We start from the raw sequence: 17670 nt of genomic DNA on the forward strand, positions 1-17670 counted from the left end.
TTTGCTTCCTTTTCTTCCAGGCATCGTGTATCAGTCTCGGCTGCCAGTGTTAAGATAGGAAAGAGCAGCTGATGAAGAGAGCTACCTCAGACAGCCTCTGCTCGCGCTACACTGCCTCCAAAACCGATCAAGTGTGTTTGTTACAGCGGCTCATGAAAAGAAAGAGACTCCTGACATCAATAGTATTTCTCAACTTTTCATTGTGTTGCAAAAGATCCAATGTCCTCCAATGGTTCGGCATCTGTTCAACACAACTTAAATCTCCAGTTCTTATCTCAAAAGAATCAGCAATATCGACCTCTTTTTATGATACAACTTCTGTTTTTCTCGGAATTTAATCAATTCCTTTATAAACAGCTTAGTTCTTGGGGGGGAGCTTTACGAGTTTTTCAGCTTATAGCACAGATCGATAGGTGCAGTCAGATTAGATGAGGTCTCCGAGGCACAAGCATTATTTCACTCCAGAGAATTTCCGAAACACGGAGGACCAAAACAGCACTCCACACCTGTCGACACTTATCCATATCTGGGGTGCATGTTCCCTGGAAAGCGTATGTGCATTCATGCAACCACACACCCAGACAGACACACACACACACACACACACACTTCCTCCCAAACCAGATGAAGAGGCTGCTACAGGCCAGCAGCTCTCACCCTGCAGCTTCTGTTTGATGTCTGCATGTTTCTGGAGTCAGTGTAGCGCTGTTGTTCTTTTCTATTATTCACTTAGGGTGAACTATGAAGGTGTGTAGCACTTTCAATATCAGTATAAACCATCAACAACACACAGTATTATTTTTTTGTTTTGTTTTTTCTGGAGGGAGATGCATGATGAGAAGTAGTCCCATATACAACTTTCGATGATAAAGGTTCAGTTAACTTGAATTACAGAAACTCCTGCAGCAAGGCGTGATGCAGACAGCTGGCTCGATTTTTCTTCTACACATGCACTTAATGCTAACTATGGGAAAAACAGGGGTTGATGTGGAGAGTGATGTAAGGCAGGGTTTCTTAACCTTTTTGACCTTGGGGCCCAACATTTTCAGGGCAAGGTAGTCTGGGGCCCAATCGAGTGAATGGTTCTGATTTAACTTTTGCGGTCATTTTTATTTAATAGCTATTTGTGTCACTATGTTGTAATAATGAATACTGTTCTTCATTTGTATGTTTTTTAATCAATATATCAACCTATACATTGGCTAATTATGCATAAAACCTTGCACAAGTTAAGATCATTTAATTAATTTTGCTCATATAAAACCATGTTTTAGTGCATGTTTGTCAAATAAGTAACACAATATAAACTTAGCAACAAAAGCAATAAAATTAGGTGCTCAAGGAAGTTAGGTAGATTTGGTAAAATTAAAAAGAGCATTCTGTTTACACGGAGACGCTGTGACAGTAAGACGAAACATTTGGACATGCGCAGTAGTCGAGAACAAACAACAATGGCGGAGGCTATGTGCTTCAGCAGCTATTGGCGTTGTATCGTCTTTTAAAACAGAACCTTGATATGATACATCGTGTGTGTCGCCGCCGAAAGAGCAACGAATACTTGCGGCAAATAGTTCAACCTTTACCCGAGCACAGGGCGACCATACGCAGCATCTAGGTAAGACTTGGGAGAACTAGTCGCTGAGGAGGATGTTGTGGAGGAAGTGGTTATACTGCTGAGTGTTGCGCGTGTCGCGTTGTAAAGTTCCACTGCCCACTACTGGCCGGGCGTGAGAACTACATCGTTTTCACTCAGGCAAGACCTGCTGTGTAGATGGTCTGTACTTCGAATCCGGAGTGCGGTCGTTTCGATGCATTTCTGTCATAGCGTCTCCGTGTAAACGGGGCCTCAGGGTAGTCACCTAGCAGACTTGAGACTTCTCCATAGACGTTAAGCTAAATATTCTTCTCCTTCTCGTGATGTAGGCCTACTTCTAACTGATGATACTGCCTCTGGTGGTCGGAGAGTATATTGCAGGCCAACGATCACGGCCCTTACGGCCCACAGATGCAAACATATTGTCCCCTCGCGGCCCTGCAGGTGGCGCTTGCGGCCCTTCGAAGGGCCGCGGCCCCATGGTTAAGAAACCCTGATGTAAGGGATTGTCAATAAACACATGCAGGTTCAAGAATGATATTTTTACTTGAGAGCAAAATAATAACTACAAAGTATGCCATCTAGAATCACTATTAGGGTTCACTTTTGGGCTTTTTGTGCATTTTTTGGAGAGATAGCAAAGTGCATTTAGTAGGAAATCAAAGGAAGGAGGGAATGGGAAATGACATGCAGGAAAGGAGTCACACTGTTTACTAAGCACTGCGACACCAGCGCCCCATACAGAGTCTTCGGTGGATCCAGAGAGCCACTGCATCAGTGCGATGTGAAGCATGTTTACTGACACTGTGGACAAGCCTTTCTCATGTTTCTGTTTTCTTCATATTTTGAAACATTTTCTCTTGTTTGGTCATTATGTTTCAATCATATATTATATTCATGAGCTGGCTCACACAGGCACTCTTGGGGCAGCTGAGGGTTTTTTTTGGATGCACATGCTTCTTTCAGTAGACCCAGATATTTGGTAATACAGTGTGCAGTCTAAACTGATGTTTCCGTATTTCTACTTGAGCAAAGGTGATGAAACAATGTTTAAAAGGAGTAATGCAGGTGTATACTGAGTACATGAGATTAATGGACTTATATTATAACAAAAAAAAAACTTTTTTTTTTTAAGTTTAACAACTAAATTGATAGTCTTTAAAGGGCCACATTATATGTTTTGCTTGTAAGGAAGAGAGTAGTGTATAGCCACTTGTAGCATGCTGTGTTAGCATGTGCATCTCCAATGTGTTTGGTTTCCAACAGACAACTACAGTAGATCATACAAACTGTAAAACTAACTTTTATAACTTCCTAACACCTTTAATTGAAATAGCACACCAGCGTGATGTGGTTTGCTGAAGCAACAGCTGCCTCCTCTTTTGTACCTTCAATAAAGAGCAGACCTGCTTTCCTCCTGCTGTTTCCACTTTTGGCAACTTTAAAAGTTGCGAACAGCGACCTCCTGCCTGAGTGCTACAAACACACACACAAAACCTCTTCAGTCTCTCAACACCCCGATGAAGGTCTGTGGGTGTTATTAAATGACAATTGTGGAGAAAAGAAAAAAAGAATTGAATAACAATTTTATTGACACAGGCATGTCCAAAGAAAAGGCTGTGTTCAGGAAACACTGTGGCATTTCTGAGAACTAACAGTAACTGTGTTAAGACCTTCAGCTGGTGCTTTCTTTCACTTTCTAGGACACACAACATTACGCTGCACATGTCTCATAAAACAAAGAAAGCAGATTCTTTCCCTCTGACTCACTATTCAACCAACACTTTCAAGCCTTTTTTCACTCCTCTGTCTCTTCCCTTTTCCGTCTTCCCTCAGCCTTCAGCACTCTCCATCCAGCCGGCCGGATCCGTCCCCGTTTCACCTAGGTGACTGGGTATTGCTCATACTCTGCTGTGCCAGAAGAACTTGTTGAATTATGCAAATGGATACTGAGCGACAAAGCTCTTTGGAAGCCGCTAAAACAAACATTTGTGCGCATTAGGAGAACAAACTGTGTTGTGTTGAGAAATTGTATTCTTTCCTGGAAAACCATGCAGAGGCTGTTAACAGCCGTTTGAGTTTGTCTTCATCAAACACAAAAAAGGGAGGATTCATCGACCATTTGTGTTTGTGTTTTGTTTGACTTGCCTTTCTTTCTGAATGGTGACACTTGTCTGAACTTACAAACACACATTCACACTCTTCTTTTTACTTGGACACTCTTACTAATTCTTCATCGCTTTAGCACCACCTGTGTACATCTTGACATCAACATCTTTTGACTTCTCACAACTGACAAGGTACGAGTCAAGATGTATTAAAATATTAGGAGGGGCAGGAACGTTAACATTTATGTTCGTAAGAGTAGCTTGTAGACTTTAAAGTTTAAATTCAGAATCAGTTTGCTTTTCAGTGTTTGCTAAATTAGTAGTTTAGTGGCCTTGTTCACAAGCTCTAAAGGGAGCAGGGATTGGCTCAGAGTGTGTTCCAGGAGTAGCAGCTGGTAAAGGAGGCTCCAACATGCCATCTTATCTTCATGCTTGCTGCCCTGCACCTGCAAGGTTTCAGCGAGACGCGTTAATGGACCCTTCAGCAGGTCTTCCTGCTACCTTGTACTGGATGTTGAATGGAAACGACTCTGCTGCTCGCATCATTTCCAGAACCCGCGTCCATTAATCACATCACCCTTGTCCTTCAGCAGCATCATCGGCACCCGGTTAAATACCACTTTGACTTCAAGATTCTGCTCATCACCTTTAAGGCCATCCATAATCTCGCTCCTCTAATACCTCTCTGAACTGCTGCATTTCAACACACCCACACTCTCAGGTATTCTTCTTCTGTTCGACTGACTGCACCACCCGCCCACCTGTCCGACATGAGGTCCAGAGAGCCTTCAGCTGCTCTGCCCCTCGCCTCGGGAACTCCCTCCCACCAGAGATCTGTAATATTGACTCTCTCTACATGTCAATGAAGAAATGTGTGATGGACACAGCCACACAATAGAAGGTTGGGCCGACACCACATTTTCATTTGCAGTCACACACGGATGATCTCGCCTTGTCATCGCTCATTTAATTAAGCTGCAGTAATTCCCCCATTATGGTGTACTATTCATTAGCTGTGTCTCAATTCTGGGGTAGCATCCTTCAGAGGACGCAGCCTTCCTAGCCCCCTTAGATCGCTAAAAGAGCTTCTGAAATGAGACGGTCTGGTCCACTAAGGATGTTCATTTTGCCGCACCACCTGTCCCTGCCCTTATGCTTTGTTTTTTTTTCTGTTGCCGAGCAACTTGAAATGCTGCACAGGAACGAGCTGACGTGACGTTCCTTCATTTCGTTTTTTTGCCAAACAATTCATCCACAAATGTAGATTGATGAAGACACGATCCCTGATCTTAATCCTCATGAGCAAACAAACTTCAATGAACAGTGACACGCCATACTGATTGATAAGGGTATACTTCTCTTGATTCCTTATTAGATACATATCCTGTTTTTGGTAAACAGAAAAAATGGCACACATTGGATTTTGGGATATGTTTGACCACACATTATGCATGTAATGTATCGTTCTAAAGCTGAGGAAAAAAGGATGTTTTTGAAGGAGCATTTAGAATGGGACAACCTCTGATGCAGCGCTGTGATCGGCACGTTAAAGGATGCAAATTGGGACACAGCAAGTGAGTAGCCCTGTGAGAGATTTGGGACACAGCAATGGTCTGAAAAAAAAAAAAAAAAAAAAAAAGGTTGTGATGTACACCAAATGCTCTGACAGCATTGGGAGGCCGGGTTGGATCACGATTACAACGGGTTCAGTTTTAGTTGTTTGTGTGCACTTCAGTCAGTCAATGCTATTTTGCCCTCTGGGCCTTCTTACTTTCATCCTTTGACTAATTTAGTAACTAGTTTTTGTTCAACATTTTCGATTGAAAAAAAAGTGAGATTTTTGAATTCTTACCCTGAGTTTTGCCTGAACCACAACAAAAGGAATAATCCAGCAGAGCAAGTGGAGGACTTTGAGCCTGAAGACAGGATTTTAAAGCCTGCTGTAACAGCTGCTTCATCTAAATACTGAAGATTTTCTCCCTAGTCAACCTCTGGACACCAGATGGAGTTAGTCACAGCAATTTATTTTGCTCAGGTTTCACTGCTACTTCAGTCTTTTGCTGGAGCTCTGTTTGAAGAATTCCCTTCAGTGGATGCCTTCATTCGTAATCAGAGAAGCCTTTATTGCTCCTGTTGTAGACATGTCGAGGACTGCTGCTTTGTGGAAATTCACAGTGATGTATTAGTGCAAACACAAGAGTAGAAGAGTGTGTAGAGGATTACTTTTAGGGAAACAGTCAAGACTTAGCCATGTAATTTTTGCTTACATCTAAGCAAGTAGGTTCGAGGGTTTGACAAGACTTAATGATATTAGTGCATGAATATTTATCACTGTGTGCAACTTCAACCAGATGTTAACGGTTTTAGCACATTGACACAAAGACATACACTAACAGGATTCAAATGCAGACTCCAAAGAGGAGAACAAAAAGCAGGTTTACAGAAAGTTTGGGTGAGAGAGAGAGAGAGAGAGAGAGAGAGAGAGGGAGATGGACTGCGGACAGCAAACTCCTCCATCTATCCATCCATCCATCCATGTGTGGAGTATGTCTAAATATGCGAGTTGAGCACTGTATGTTAGTTCACATTTGAACACACTTTTGTTTTTTTTCCAGGATCACAAAATGAACTGATTATATTTGAGACTGCAAAGTGTAGAGGAGGTCACTAGAGGTCAAATGCTGAGATGTAAATGCATGAATATCAACTGCACAGTGAACATAGACGCTAAATGTTATTTCAACTATCGGCCTATCCTGTTTACATCATTGTTTGGGGCCTAATTGAATGACCATCACGTAACACGTAAACGGAGGCTTATTACCTGTGGAGTAAAGCAGCCCTTTCATCTCGAGGCTCCTCGACTTAAAGACATGCCATGTTCGACAACATACAGTAGTTTGTCAGGCTATATTAATAACTATTAAAATTAAAACAACCTGGATTTTTATCCAGACTAGCCCCACCTGAGACGGACTGAGGGACAGAATGAGGAAATGACGCAGCGTTTCTGGCTCAGAAAGAGTGAGGAGACAGAGAGAAACTCGGGGTTCATTGAAGAAAACGTGCTCCTCATCAGGTTAGGTTCACATACTGAGTTACCATGGTAACGGACTCCGAGCTAAAGTGAGTTTCCCTCAATTTAGGGTCGAGAGGCCTCTGCAAAGTATCTCCAGTCCAAACTAAAGTAACAAAGCCTTGCAATCTAAATATGCAAGAGACAACAGAAATCTCAAATGGGGAAAAAGTATAAAAATGAAAGATGGGCACTGAAAGCTTCTCACTGCATCGCTGCCCAGAGTCAGTGTGCCAGAGAGTGCTCCTCTTCCTTCATGACTGCAAATTACACAAGTGTTCTGCAGTTAGAGTGAAAAAGAGCTGCATGTAACATACTGTCAAGACAATTTAGATCTATAAGAAATTAAAGCAACATTGACAGTGTGAGTAAAGCAGGGCCAGCTTTAAGTGATAGATAGAATTTCAATATGGAATTCACAGAATTCTACTTGTTTCTGAATCTACGAAAGAAGTTTCATCTTTGATTAGGGCGAAGAATGAATCATGGAAAAACAAAGTTATTCTAGTGCTCAGCGAAGCGGTGTATCCTCGTAAATATTTGATAGCAAAACTCTACAAACGAGTTTGAACTGAGTGAGGTTAAAACCGGAGTAAGAGCAGGGGAAAAAAACACTCAAAGCACTCACTCCTGGTCCCTGAGCTTATTGCTGTGAGCTCTCTGTAATAATTGAAGGCGAATCAGATGAATATGTGACTCTTCTATCAACTCCCCTCTTGCCTCATCTGGATTTTTCCATCCATAAAGTCAGAGTCAATATTCAGGGAGACGTCAGAAAGACAGTGGCCCCGGTGAATTAACAGGGGACTAAAATAGGATTCTGACAAGCGAAAAGAACGTGAACCATTACGCCTTGGAGCTCACACAGTTGGTTTCCTGTTCTTCTATTACTTTGTGCTATAGATATAAATGACTGGTTCTCCAGCTCCATCAACCAGCTTCATCAAGACAGTAGACGAACAAAGCTGTGTATTGAAGTTGCAGTTTTTTAGTAATTACGTTAAACACACAACATTATAATCTTTTCAATGTGGGGACTGACAGGTGTGTATTTTTTTCTCAGTCAAATAAGAACTGGTTATTTCATAATAACAAAAAACACTTCTTTTCTAGTTCAATCAAAAATAAAGCTTAAAGTTGTGTCAATGATGAACAAAGTTAGGATTGTGACTTTGTATCAATCGTCTGATCTTTAAGGTCACATATTGTACTTCTTTTAAACCCGTTTAAAAATAACAAAAAGGATCAACTGTAAGGACCTGTTGTGCGTCTGAATTAATGAATCCTGTTTTATTGTATTTGATATACAGAAACATTTCCTAACACTGCACAATCATCCCTCAAAAGAAGACACAATTCAGCTTTAAAATTTAAAAAAAAAAAAAAAAAAACATTTTCTTTGATTGATTTTTTGATTTAAAGTCTCTGAGCTCCCCAAAACTCGTGTGTGAAGTTTCTTCTCCTTAAAGCAGGCGGCCCCCTGTAGCTCCTTTCCCACATGGCATTCCCTGCTTGCACACATGCACAAGTCACAAGTCTCACTTTTCTTCTAATCTTGTTTTAGATTCCATTTTATTTAACTTTGCACATTTAGATTTTATTAATGTAAATATTATTTATCTTATTTTACCTTGTTTTATTTTATTTTACCGTACCTTTTTTATCTACATTGCACCGTGGGGAGGGGGGAAACGTAATTTCGATTTCACTGTATGTCTGACATGTTTTGGAATTGACAATAAAGTAAACCTTGAACCTTGAACCTGCTCTCTCTCTCTCTCTGTACCTGATTTCTGACTTACATGTAAAATAAAGGCATTAATGTGAAGTTAGCATTGTGGCAAAACATATAAAAATATATAATATAATATGAAAATCCAGAAATGTGTAAAAAGATCCACAAATGCTCACACACATCCACAAATGCATCTACTGGTCTAAAAATATACCAGTTGGAAAAAATAAACACAAATCATTGAGATGTAACGGGCCCTTCCATTGGCCGTCATTTTACAAGTGACTTTTCCAACACTCCAGTCGTGCAAGATCCGCAAATCCGTACACAGATCTTCAAATGTGTGTCCAATAATCTGCAAACACTGCTGTGGGGATTTGTTGCCCTGAGCTCAGGCTCACAGGCATGGCTTCAGCATGGAGACCCCATGTTTAATAACGTCTTTTTTACACATTTTGACACAATGAAAACTTCTTCCATTAAAAAAAACCCCCAAAATAAACATGACAAAAAATAGAAAGTAATTAACTATATAAAAATAAGTCTGTCTTATTAATGATGGCCTTGTATCTTTCATCGGTCACATTGAGGCATCAATATAATTTAAAATCATTTTCAGACCACCTAAAAACTCCTCCTGGTAAACTAAAGATTAAAACCTCCTAAATGCTGATGGTAATTAGAAGTTGCTGAGAGCTAGTTATTTTATGTTCATGTCTCACCACAGTGGTCCAGAACGTCCTCTCGGCGGCATCAGTCTGTTTGAACAGTCCTGTGAACATAACTCAACAACATGATAGACGCTGCACCACAGGCCTTTTGTATAGAGAGGATTACTTAATTAGATTCAAGAGCTGCATTCATCTGCATACTAATGAAGAGCTGTTTTTGATGAAACCATGACTCCATTTGTTATTCTCTTAATGGGATAGGATTCATATGAATTTCATACTGACATCATATTACTACAGTTTGTTATTGAAATCATTTTTAATCGGTCTGAAACAAAGGCAAAGTGTTAAGAAAGAAATCATTCCTGCTTAATGCAATAAATAGCCTAATTAAAATATTCAGCTGGCTGAGATTAAGTGGTAGCTGAAGGGCTTCTGTTCATGCTAATCTTTTTCTTTTTTTTCACTACAGCTAATAAGAGTTGAAGGACACAAATAAAATTAATATTCTTATTTGTTATTTAAGTTTTTTTTTAATTATTATTATTTTACATTTTTGCAAAACCAAGAAGAACCATCAGTCCTCTTCAGCATGAGGGTTGTTAAAAATCGTTGCAAAGAAGTTTCTTAAATAATAATCAAAAAATAACTTATTCATGTAATTAAAGGAGAATAGGGACAAAACACAGGATAACACCAAAATAAGATTTGTTCAGGATGACAGGGCCAGAAAGCAGAGTGGTTGACATTGAATTTTTAGTCTGCTTTGGATGACCCTGACGAAGGCCATGAGCTGAAACGTGTCGGTCGAATTAATTCATAAAGTTGATCTTAATTCAAGCGTTTGCATTTCTTTATGCACCTCGTCGCTTGGTGAAGTTTGTGCCAGATAATCCTCTGCTGCTGATTATGTCGTCAAGAGCATACGACTCGGGTTCAAACCAGAGCTTTAGGTCATTTATGACTCTATCCACTGTCTTCTTAGTCAGCTCCCCTGCAGGTGCCTGATACTGAAATTACCTGTTGTTTAAAAATGATTATGTAGGCTAATAATCTTGACAAACTCCACATGATAAAAAAAAGTCAGAAAAAGGGTGTCACAACCTTGAGGACTTGACTAACTCTTGTGCAATGCATCAAATGGTTACATTTATGTTTTTATTGGTCACTAACAAATAAAGTTCAAATTGAATTGAATATATAAATGTCAGAATATCTTGTAGTTGTGGCTACTGTACAAGGTATTAATGAAACATGATTACAATAGAGAGTGCTTAAGAAATGGCTGTGAGAGGACGACAATTCAATTCAATTCAAAAAACTTTATTTGTCCCGGGGGGCAATTCAAGGGCACACAGAGCAGCAGAAAACGACAAAAGATGTCCCAAGCTAAATAAGCTAAATGAAGATGATGCATTGATTTTATTCAAAGTGTCTCTTTAACAAAAATGTAGTTTTTACTGAAAAAAAAATGTCTTGTGTGTGGCACAGATGGCCCAGCTTTTAGTTCACACCCCATGTACAGGGAGAAGAGTCCTTCAGGTGAGATCCCAACAAGTGAAATCCAACCTCTGCCTCCTTCCCACATGCCATTCCCCACTTCCTATTCTATCCTCCACCCTGTCTGAACAGTAGATATCAGAGAGGATCATTATTTTTTCATTTTCATATTCGGGTGGGAAAAGCTGTATTGATGAGAATGCATTTAAAATTTCTTCCACAGGTTCAGTTTTAGTGATGCAATGCAGCGATCATTTAAGGTCATTCAGTCAGTACTGCTCTTCCCGTGCATACAAGACAAGCCTGAGGCGGGGAGAGATGCAACAAATACTCACATAAAATGATGACGTCATGAAATTGATTAACATCGTAAGAAAGAAGATCTGGAGTGGAGGAAAGTTTCAAATGCACTTTTAAAAGTGTCTTGCAGAGCGAGCAGCGAAGAGTAGGAAAGATTAGGAAAAAGTAGGCAGGCTAGAGACGCTTTAATAAGGCAGAGTGTGATTAGCCAATTGGATGCTTGGAAGCAGATGGCCATCAGCTGATGAGAGGTGGCATGGATTTCAGCTGATATCAATGAAACACTGGCTGTCTAGCAGAATGTGAGCCCTGACTTGCATGAACTAACACTGTGCTCAATTTTTAGATTTTCAACTGAAATAGAAAAATTAGCCCTAATACTGTGAACATAATCTCCCAGAGGGCAACTTAGTTTTCCATGAATTGTAATGCCCCACCGTGAATATCTGTACAAGCGTTCATTAAAACTCATACAACGCCATCCTCTGCAATATAAAATGTAGCCTGCAAGCACGGAGAGCCTGGAGAAATTATAGTCACGGGAACAAAGCTCAGCCAACTGGCAGCTCCTCGCCAGGCTTCAATCAGACAGAAACATAAAGCACAAAGGTGAAGCAGCAATAAAGTCACAACAAAAGTCTTATCGTGGAGTGACACTTTAACAACGGGACCATCAGTTTCATCTAAAAATCAATGACCAGCCATTAGCCAAGCATTAGAGATGTCATGCATTGGTTTTAGAGCTGAATTTCTGCTCTATATTTTTACTTCATGAAGAAAAAATGTTCCTTATGTTCTAATAGATTAGAAAAGTGTGCTCTTGCACAACTATGAAGATCCTCATGCACTCACTGATTTTCTAACAATTAGGTGATTGTGTAGCCCCACAGTGTCAGAGAAAGGCTTCTGTAACCAAACCTCTTAAGATGATATAGCAGTGCGCCATAAAAAACTTTGGACAGGAAGCCAATACTGTATTGGCCCCATATATCAGTCTAATCCTGGAAGCTGCTGTAACTGCAGGGCTCCACACTGTTGTGCTCCTCCATATTGAGGAGGATCCTGAGGGAGCGAGAGGCTGCTACCACTGACCTGAGTGTGCTTCTGATAAACAACATGCACAACGTAAAGGTGCAGTACATAAATCTCAAACAGATGTGCTATAGAAATCTTTAAATCAGAGTCTGATCGGAGAGATGTCAAACGCTTATTTTTGGCAGTTCAACAAAAATGAAGACACAATCAATTAAATCCTTTGCACCTTATTTCACATCATTTTGATGTTGAGGATACTTCATTCATTTTCAGACTGAAGACAGATGTGACAGATAGTTCATCTAGTTGCACCTACAGTGACCTACAGTGAAGGTGTGTAGACAGCCACACACCTATATCACTGCAGCATGAACATATTACACCTCTCTCTGTTTAAATAACATTCTGTTGCATTAGATTAATATACGTTTCAATCAAACCATGTTTTACAGCTTTTAACAGCTGGTTGATATAACATAATTAGTAACTAAACATCATGGGTACTACGGATAATGGAGGACAGCAACTTGAGTTGAGTCTTAGACCACCAAACAGGAGCAACAGACTGAATGGACGGTGTATATAGCCCTGAGGGACACTAAACTTAACCCTTCTCTAATCTTTGGGGTCAATTTGAAGTCTATCTATCTAATTGAATGGGGACTATTTGGAAAACATAAAATAAACGTGATACGTTTTCAATGTCCAGTACACATCTTGAACGCATCACTGTTCTTTGGGGTCAATTTGTCCCGTTTTATATTTCTATCAAAAGAAAAAGGAATGCTTTCAACTTAAAATGTTATTGCCTTGTTGCATTGTCCTTTGTCTGTTTATCTGTTGTGTTTCTTTGTGTCCACCGCTGAACTGAACTTAGCTTATTATTAAAATCCTTGTTTTTCCTGGGGTCAAACTGACCCCGAACAATTCTGTTCTTGATAATAGAAGTTCTTCTTCATTCCAAATGTTATGGATAACAAAAATATGAACTTAGAAAAAATATGAAGCCATTAAAATACCAACAAACATTTCTCTTTCCAATGTTAGTTTAATGAGTGATATTTTATGGTGATCTGCACATTTCTCCATAGTTGTGTAACATTTTATCTAAAGGGATATTTTGGTTGTCAACAAACATAAAGTACCTGACATATAAAGTCAGGTAATTTTTTTCTGGAGGTTTAAATTGCTGGAGTCAAATTGACCCCAAGGACAAAATAAGTTTATACATCGGTAAAAGGAGGTTTAAGGGGAAGGGAATAACTGCTATCATTAATTAAAGTACGCAACTTCAAGTTTACTATTAAGTACATCTATCACAACAGGATACAAGGATTTTTTTCCCGTTACCCATCTTTCCCGGTTTTCAGAGTTCATTCTGTTTGATCAATATGATTTCTATTAATTTCACATCTGCTACCTGTCAGCTCAGTCATGCTGCTTCAACACTTTCTCACAAATATTTCAAATGAGAGATTTTCCAGAAGCTTAAGGGAAATACCTCCTCACTAAAAATCTGCAGGAAATTTTGATTTTCAACCAAAAAAAAAAAGTGACATACTTAGATGAATGGACTCCACTATTGCACTGATTGCAATGTTTATTTTTTTAAATTAGTGTAGATATTATGAAGGGAAAATCATCTCCCTGCAGACAATCATTAAGGAGGGGACGTTTTATGTTCTTTCTCCGTCCTTTTCTAGGTGTTAAATACAATTTCAAAAGTATCAAGCTGATTCCAGGAAGCCTGTTGAATACCAAGCATCTCTCTGGATCCCCTGCTTGTTTGACCTCAAGGCTCCCATCGATCCTCGAATGGTCCCTTGGGAGCTGCAGACCACAGGCTGACACTCGTGAGTTAAAAATAATATATCCAGGTAGTCTCAGTCAGAATGGAAGACCTGGAAAAAAGGTCCTTGAATCCCTTATTTAGGACCTTTTAGTTGAACCGGTTGGAGATATTTATCTGTGTCATTTGGGGCTTTAGAGATGTTGAAGGCTTGGTTGTGTCATAGACAGGGATCCGCCTAAGATGTCATATGTGAAGTTTTTCTTAAAAGGGTCTGATCTTTCAATTTTCACAAATATGCTGTCTCCTTTAAACATTTCTCTTTACCATTATTTTCAGATTGATTACCAGTGAGGGCAATCTGTGAATTTAGAAACAGAAAATCTTATCTGCACAGACAGGGGCAATCTGAGAACTCCTTATGATGAACTTTGAGGTGTTACTGATGGGAGATTTTGCCTCTCTTATGGAAGACTGACTGCACAGTTCAGTTTGAAACAACAACTGAAAACAAGTTGAATTTTACAAAATAGCTGTACCTACTAAACTAAGACAGCTGTACTTATGAAACAACAAGCTCAACCCCAAAAAACATTGGATGTAAGTGCTGTGAAAGGATTTGCGATAACTCCGATAAGATAAATCCTCCCATATTCAATTCCCAGTTTGACCGTAAAGTTAAACAGGAATAGGTTACAGGTAAGAAAGTAAAATATATTCCAGGGAAACTTTGGGCTACATGCCGTAACCCCCCAATTACATCATCATTCAAGGAAACTTATTTTAATGTCTGTTACGCTTTTATAGTTGACAATAAGTTGAGGTAAAAGTTGGGCCAACTCTTTCTTGCCTGCATTTCTCCAAGTTAGATTTTTCAGGAGGGTCTTAACTTTTGCACATCCACAGTGTTAAGGTTAAGAGAGATCATGCGGTTATAATATAAACAAGGGGGTTATGATATCCAGTACTAGTTATTTTACTTTAAAATGACATTTAGACTAAGGCAGTGTTCTACACTATAAGTCTGAAAGAATCCCCGACCGAGAGGGAAAATCTTATGGGAAAACTATTTTTTGGATCAAGTGAAGTTTCACAGAAACTCGTTCCCAAAAATGCAAACCCTACACCAATATGAGAATCCACTGGGACAGCGGAGTCCGGACCTACACTAGCGCGCATGACGCGGGGCAGGAGCTGCAGAGACGGGGCTACAGTGTGGAGGTGCCTGCCGCCAAGGACGAGGAGGATCCCGACGTGACCCGACTGAAAGAGCTGCTGGGCTGGCAGCGACACGGCAGGAACCCGCGGGGAATGACGCCTACTGCGGCCGATAGAGCTAAAGAGAGACTCCGGGAGTTCCAGAGGAGCCCCACAGAGTGACAGGAAAGCTGGCTTTGGGAGCAGCAATATGATGAACATGTAATTCACTTTCTGGATTAACACCTCTGAGCTGGGAGCGGCTCCAGAGACAGGACTGAGATCGTTGGACACATAGGATGGTAGTAGTTTTATTACTAAGCCCCCTAATAGGGCCCTTTCTTTATGACAGGTTTTACCCTAGACCCACCAACGGGGTCATGGAGGAGGAGAGAAATCTGCTCCTCCTTTGGAGTTCCAGGTATTCCCGTTTTGTTCAAGTCAGATGTTCCACTGATACTGTTACTGTTTTTTCTTTGTTTACGGGGCGATTGATCTTTTATGTTAAATGAGTGTGACACATAATATAATATCTTTAAATGTGAATGGCCTTGGTAACCCCATAAAGCGAAGTAAGGTTATAGCAAAACTAAGAACGGCTAAACCAAGTGTAGTGTTCCTGCAAGAAACACATCTATCAAAAAAAGAACATGAAAAGTTTAAAAAGCTGGGCTATGATGTCAACTCCTTGTACAGTTCATGTAAGAATAGTAGAAAAAGAGGTGTAATAACATTGCTACCTAATTCTGTCAATTTTGAATTAATCAAAGAGGAAACTGACAGAGAGGGCAGATATGTGATTGTCAAAGGAAGGATAGACAGTGTTTTGGTCTCTCTAATTAATGTATACGCTCCACCAGAGAGTGACAAAACATTTCTAAAAACAGTTTTTGATCAAATTGAATCAGTGAGTGAGGGAATCGTAATCTGTGCAGGAGACTGGAACATTATTTTAAACTATAATATGGATACAACAAGTATTAAAAGACATAAATATAACTTATCCAAAAGCCTGAATACGTTAATTAAGGAATCCAGCCTGTTTGATGTGTGGAGGGACCTCCATCCACTTGAGTGACTTCACACATTACTCAGCAACTCACAAGGTGCATTCCAGAATAGATTACTTTCTGATGAACATTACAGACAGACACAGGGTTAAAGAATGTACCATAGGGACTGCAGACCTATCGGACCATAATACAATCTATTTAACAACATAAACAAAAATACACTATGGAGATTGAATTTAGGAATTCTAAATAATATGGCAACTGTGGAAGATATAAAGAGTGAAATTAAAGAATGTATTAACATAAATAGAGACAATGAGGTTGACCCAACAATAGTCTGGGACACTGTCAAAGCAGTAATGAGAGGTAATCTGATCTCAAGGACATCCTACATAAATAAAATGAAAAGGCTTACATATGACAAATCACAACAACAGTTAAGGATATTAGAAAAACAACAACAAACAGATCATAGTGACGAACTGGTAGAACAAATAAAAATTATAAGAAAAGACATAGACAATATGGCATCCCAAGAAATGGAAAAGAAATTACGATTTACAAAACAATTATTCTATAAATCCGGACCCAAAGCCACAAAGATTCTGGCGAAGCGCCTCAGAACACAAAAAATCAAACACTCAGTACACAAAATTAGAGAACTAACCAGCAATGAAATAATACATGAACCAGACATAATTCAAAAAACCTTTAAAGATTACTATAAAATGCTGTATTCGCCACCTGAGAATATAAACGAAACGGATATTAAAAATTACTTGCTAAAACTGGATCTCCCCTCCATAGCTACTAACCAAAACAAAGCTCTAACCTCTCCAATAACAAAAGAAGAGTTGGACGAAGCCATCAGTAAACTGAAGGCTAATAAAAGTCCTGGGAGCGATGGATACCCAAATGAGTGGTATAAGACCTTCAGGCAAGAGGTCTCCTCTTTACTGTTGGAGTCCTTTAACTGGACACTCCTGCATGCTAAAATACCCCCCTCCTGGAAGGAAGCGGTCATATCTGTAATCCCCAAAGAAGGTAGAAATAAAGAGTACTGTGAGTCATATCGACCAATCTCTGTCCTTAACATCGATTACAAATTATTCACTTCAGTAATATCCAAAAGACTGGAATATTTATTACCAGAGTTAATAGACGAGGACCAGACAGGTTTCATAAAAGGACGACAAACCCAAGATAATATTAGAAGGACAATACAGCTAATAGATACAATTAACAAACAAAAAACAAGTGCAGCCTTAGCTGGCCCTTTCTTTTCTCTGTGTTGGAGAGGATGGGTTTCAGCAGTCAGTTTATTAAATGTATCCAATCCCTCTATGATGAGCCAACTGCCAGAATTAAGATCAATGGCACCTTAACAGATATTTTTACACTCTATAGAGGCACCCGGCAGGGATGTTGTCTGAGCCCCACACTATTTGCTCTCTTCATAGAGCCGTTGGCCCAGGAAATTAGACAGAATGACGAACTTAAAGGAATCACAATAGCACTAGAAGAACATAAAATAGGATTATTTGCCGACGATATTATCACATGCATAAAGAACCCAGACTCAACATTTCCTAAACTTCTGTCAGTTTTGGATAATTATGGCCTGAAGTCTGGTTACAAACTCAATATTAATA

General features: G+C 39.6%; 1 long non-coding RNA gene across 2 annotated transcripts in view; it reads right to left on the reverse strand.

The window, feature by feature from the left end:
- Nucleotides 1–17670, reverse strand: part of LOC306834816 — a 135470-nt gene that overhangs the window by 53543 nt on the left and 64257 nt on the right. Inside the window, exon 3 of one of the 2 annotated variants that reach the window (XR_013780538.1) lies at nt 10441–10808. The exons of the other annotated variant lie outside the window; for it this stretch is intronic. This is a non-coding gene — a long non-coding RNA (uncharacterized lncRNA). Of the gene's footprint in view, nt 1–10440; nt 10809–17670 lie in introns of those variants that run through there. 2 annotated transcript variants of the gene reach the window in all.

This window comes from Symphodus melops (genome assembly GCF_947650265.1).
Source record: "Symphodus melops genome assembly, chromosome: 14".
Lineage (NCBI taxonomy): Eukaryota > Metazoa > Chordata > Actinopteri > Labriformes > Labridae > Symphodus > Symphodus melops.